The sequence below is a fragment of the Diabrotica virgifera genome, chromosome 3 (assembly GCF_917563875.1).
Source record: "Diabrotica virgifera virgifera chromosome 3, PGI_DIABVI_V3a".
Lineage (NCBI taxonomy): Eukaryota > Metazoa > Arthropoda > Insecta > Coleoptera > Chrysomelidae > Diabrotica > Diabrotica virgifera.
In genome coordinates this window covers 198,290,375-198,296,459 of record NC_065445.1, presented here as the reverse complement: position 1 = coordinate 198,296,459, position 6,085 = coordinate 198,290,375, and positions in this window count along the sequence as shown.

Here is a 6,085-nt window from a genome sequence, read left to right as displayed (position 1 = left end):
AGACATTTAATTTCGAGATTAAATTACCGGGGGTTCCTAACATTAATATAAATAAAATAGATCAGGATGCAGAGATAGCAAGGTTAGTAAAAAAATATAGTTCTCTCTTTAGTAATGAATTAGGGCATTATAGGTTTGAAAAGGTTGACTTAAAAATGGAACCAAATGCAAAACCTATATTTTGCAAACCAAGGCCATTACCTTTTGCTTTTAAAAGGGATGTTAATGCAGAATTAGATGAACTTGAAAGTAAGGGTGTCATTACCTTGATTGAAAATGCTGAATGGGGCACCCCACTGGTTCCCATTGTCAAGGAGACAGGCAAAATCCGTGTATGTGCTGACTACAAAATAACCGTAAATAAATTTCTAATTGATGTCAAGCATCCATTGCCAAGAGTGGAGGAGTTATTTGCAGCCCTCCAGGGTGGGCACCTTTTTACAAAACTGGATTTCAAAAATGCTTACAACCAATTGGAACTAACGGAGGAGACAAAAAAACTTTTAAGTTGGAGCACACACAGAGGTATTTATCAGGTAAACAGGCTACCATATGGTACAAGACCGGCCTGTAGCATTTTTCAAAAAATTGTAGAAAAAGTTTTGTTAGGTATTCCAAATGTTATTAATTTCTTAGATGATATTGTGGTAACAGGTCCTAATAGAGAGGAGCATCTAAAAAATTTGGAAAATGTCTTTAATAGACTTCAGAAGGCAGGCTTTAAATTAAATTTAGATAAGTGCATGTTTTTCCGGCCTGAAATAAGGTATCTGGGGCATATTATTGATAAGGAAGGGTTACATAAAGATCCAGGAAAAATTAAAGCCATTATTGAGTGCCCCAGACCCCAAAATATCTCTGAAGTTAGGGCATATGTCGGGATGATCAATTATTATGGTCGTTTTGTGGCCAACTTATCAACAGTACTGGAGCCATTGTATAGGTTATTAAGAAGAGATGAACGTTTTAAGTGGACTTCAGAGTGTGAGAATGCATTTTTAAAGGCAAAGAGGGAAATTTCGTCAGGTGCGGGCCTTGCACACTATGATCCACAGATGGACTTGAAATTGGTTTGTGATGCTTCCAGCGTTGGCTTAGGTGCTGTTTTAATGCATGTGTATCCAGATGGGTCAGAGAAGCCAATCAGTTTTGCTTCAAGAGTGTTAAGCAAACATGAAGCTAAGTATTCTGTTATACACCAAGAGGCTTTGGCAATATATTGGGGTGTACAAAAATTTTATCAATATTTATTAGGGAAGCATTTCTTTTTATGTTCTGATCACAAACCACTGATGGCCATATTCGGAGAGACAAAGGGCATTCCGCAAATGGCAGCAGGGAGACTGCAGAGGTGGGCACTATTTTTAAGTGGATTTCATTACACCTTTAAACATATTAAGGGAGTAGAGAATAAAACAGCTGATGGACTTTCACGCTTGCCTCTTTCCATACCTAATGAGGTACAAAGTGATGTTGAGTTTGATTATTTTAATTTTCTGGTAGAGGATAAATTACCAGTTACCGCTGTAGAAATAATTAAAGGAATACGGTCAGACATCTGTTTGAGCAAAGTTTTTAAGTATGTAAGAGATGGCTGGCCAAAAACAGTTCCAGATGAATTGAAAGCATATGCTAACAGGGCTAATGAGCTTACCATTGATAATAATTTAATTATGTGGGGGTATAGGGTAGTGGTACCTTCCAAGTTTCATAAACAAATCTTACAGGAATTGCATAGTACTCATAGCGGAATAGTTCGAATGAAGACAGTCGCAAGGCAATATTTTTGGTGGCCTGGCTTAGATGGAGATATTGAATTGTTTGTAAAATCTTGTGAAGCATGTTTAAAGAATACTACAACTCCACGGAAGGCACCTTTAATTAAATTCCAGGAAGGAGCTCATGTGTTTGATAGAATTCACATTGATTTTTTAGGACCGTATCATGGGAAGAATTATCTTGTTATTACAGATGCATACTCGAAGTGGCCCGAGGTATATGAGATGTCAAAGACTGACTCAGAACATACCATCAGTAAACTTCGAGACTGTTTTGCCCAATTTGGGTTGCCAAATCAAATTATTTCAGATAATGGTCCGCAGTTTAATTCAGAGGAGTTTCAGCGATTTTGTAAAAATAATGGCATTATTCATAAAACTTCAGCTCCTTATCATCCAGCGACAAACGGAGCGGCCGAAAACTCAGTTAAAACCCTAAAATATGCAATAAACAAAATGTTAACAGGCTCCCAGAGCAAGAGTATATCTGAGTTGATTTCAAAATATTTATTTTCTTACAGAACTACCCCTCATTCAGTGACATTTCAAACTCCTGCCTATCTCATGTTTGGGCGTAAAATTAAAACCAGATTTGACTTTTTGACATTTAACGATAAGACATTGAGAGCTAGAGAACAACAGATAAAATACCATAAAGGTAATAGGGTGGTAGAATTTATAGAAGGAGAAGATGTTTATGTTAGGGATTACAGGGTAAATGCACAAAAGCCTAAATGGGCAAAGAGTAAAATAGTTAGAAAATTAGGACATCAAACATTTCTATGTCAGCCTTTAGATAATCCAAGTCTTGAATGGAAAAGACATTTGGACCAAATTGTTAAATGTGGTCATTTTTACGATGAAGAAATATCTAAAATTTCTGATGACAAGGATAGAGATACGTGTGATCCACTAAGTTCAGTTCCAAGTACTTCTGTAAGTTTGCCATTACCTTTAAGTGAAACTGAAGCTTTGGTAACCTTAAAAAATACCAGTGAGACCCAAGGAGTGTCCGGTAGTGTTGAAACCGAATTTTCGAGTGAAGATATCAGTGCGGTTCCTTCGTCAATTAAAGACAGTGCATCACAATCAACCGTTGGGTTGCAGTCACCTAATATTAAGGAAAGATTGAGAAGAACCATCAGACCGCCTGATCGTTTAGATTTATAATTAAAACTATGACAATGTGGTTTTTATATTCGGATCTTGGTGTGGAGGGATGTAATGTATGCTACCTGTAACAGTTATGTTACTTCCCACCTCTACAAATCTATCTATGACCAACTTCACAGATAACCTAATATATGTAATTCAGATATTAGCATATGTTCATTTAGCATAATGAATAAAGGTTTTCATGCCGTTTAAATTGTTTAATATTCTTAGATGTGGACACCACACTTTTATTTTCAAAAATATCCGTAGAATCAAATTAACATTTGATAAAGTGCCATCTTTATAACAATAAATAATTTTTGAAAAATTTTGGAACACATAATAAATATGTTACTAGGGAATATGCATAGGTGCATATTTTTTACCTTGGGCGTTTAAAGATTAAGTTAAATAATCTAAAACTTAAATAATAACTAGATAAAATGTTGTTTTAGGCTTGCTTTGTACCTAGTAGGTAAATAATTAGTCCCATATTTTAATTTTAGATTTCCAAAGGATCCAGAACATAGAAAAAATGGATTACTTTTGTAAATAGAGGAGCTTGGGTACCTACAACATATAGTGTGTTATGCTCTAAGCATTTCTCCGAAAAATACATTGACCGAACCTCCAGATCTCTTGTTAGATTAAGAGATAATGCTGTGCCCACTATTGATCTTATGCAGGTAATTAATAATGTAATTTATAATAGAAAATGTCTTTGTGTTTTCTACCAATTGTAATACTTTTTTGCTTATCTATTGTTCTTTAGAAATTATTAGTATGAATAGAAATAGTACACCTATCAATTACCTACATTGAATAAATATTATTAAATATCAATTACTTACCTACAATAAAAGGTTCAAAAAATAGTTATTTATGTACTAAGTCAGTAAAGTGACTCATTATCGAATATAAATAACATAAATAACAATAATGAATGACCGTAGTAGCAGTTAGGGTTAACTTTTTTTTTATTATGTTACAAAATATTGCGTAATATATGAAAAGTCAACAGTTTTGCAAAACGGGGGTGTTTCAGAACTGTAAACTTGTTTTTTTAAATTTATAGTTAATTTATATATTTTAATTTATTTATTTATATTTAATTTTAGCTCCAAGAGATATCTAAGCTGGGTGGATGCAATGCATATGATTTTATTAAAAGGGCTTTTCAAGTTATCCTATCAAATGACCAAGCTCTAAAATATAGTTGGAAGGGCATGAAAGGAAACAGAAAATTTAATGATACCCGTTTAGCAACACTGTTGTTACGTGAGTCACTTAAATGTATTTGTTTTATTTCGAGTTTCTTATTTATATATTTATATTTGTATAAATATTTTTACATTTTAGGAGCCACATATGTTACAGGACTAGCAGATTCTCAAAAAACAAGTGAATGTGCAATTCAAACTTGGTTGAGAAGGGCAAGTGACAGGAAGGCAACAGTGTTAAATAAAACTTTTTAAAAAATAGGAAAAAAGTTTTCCCTTGGGTTTTCTGGGTATTATAACAAAGTTTTTAATTTATAACATTTTATAAGAGTTAATTGATTTTTGTTTAAAGTTATAAAATAATATATTTTTTTTAATGTTACCCGTCACTTATAAACTCTATGATTGAGAATACAGTTCAACGTTTGTGAAATATACAACAAATTTTTATTTTATATTTTACTTATATTTTTTTATTTATATTTGTAGTAGATTAAGCAGGTACACATTGGTTTGTAGTTAAAATATACATAAAAATATAAGAAATTTTTGTATTATTTTTACTTTTGTGTCAAAGGGAATGAATAAGTATGGCTTAAAATGGCCTAAGCAAGATATATGTAAGACGTCCTTTGATAGATATCTTTAAGACGTTCTAAAATCTACATCTTTACGACATCTTAAAGATGATGTCTTTAAGACATCTTAAAGATGATGTCTTTAAGACATCTTACTTTGTAACATTCGATGTCTTTAAGACGTCTTAAAGACGCCATTCAGGAGACAACAGACATCTTTAAGACGTCTAGTTTGCCGGATTCCGACATCTTATAGACGACTTAAAGACGCCAGTGTGCTGTTTGGGTAACTGCTATTGCTGAACCATTAAAGAAAACACCGGATGTAGTCGTAACGTAAGAAGAAAAATCAAACTGGAATGTTGTGAATGTCATTTTGGCCAATATTGACTTGTGCTCTAGCCTGACCTAATTAAACTCATATTATTAGATCACACTACCTCACCAAAAGCTTTTTACAAGTTAACACAGTAATCGCATTCGAGCGAGACCAAAAACAAAAAGAAAAACTTGTGATCTGACTCTAAATTTGGGGATGTTAATTTAGCTTTTCCGTCGAGAATTTGTTTTGGTATTATTTTTCTACTTGTTATTATGTAATCTATCGATCATGTATCGTTGACTGTTGAGCTTGTGTATTGTGAAATTCTATTAAATATTCCTCTATTAAAAATGTTGCTTATTCTCAAAGTATCTTTAGTCTCTTATCTCCAAAACATTCTATTGAATCTTTTCAAATATACGAATCAACTACACATTTATAGTAAAATGCACAAAATCGTTCATAAATTTTTGTGATCATAATTAGGTACAGATTATATTATCAAATAATCAAATTTAATTTAAATCACATTTACTATTATTTAACAAATAATTTTAAATTTTAGTTGTGCGTCACAGTTTTTCGATTTCTTTCTAACGTATTAAATTGTATGTGACAGAAAAAAAGGCACGTCGGTGATTGCATTTCGTCGGTGACATTTTTATAACATTTATTCTAGTTATTCTAGTTGTCGATAGATGGCGCCATAATAAAAAAATAATTTGTTTAATTAGATAATAATATTACAAATATAATTTGCATAATTTATAAGACTATACGAATCAAAGAAAATACCATTTTATAAATGCAAGAAACACATTTGATTTGTTTTTATTCCAAATTGAAAATAAAATGTGACAACTGTCAGATTTAACTAAAATGTCATGTTAGAATAAATGTCATAAATGTGTATTATCACGGACTTACCCTTTTTCCTATCATTTGTTACGCACTGAAAAATGATCATGAAAAGGACAATACATACAATTTATTCAAAGGTAATACCACGAGTCCTCTAAAATTTATCAAGCA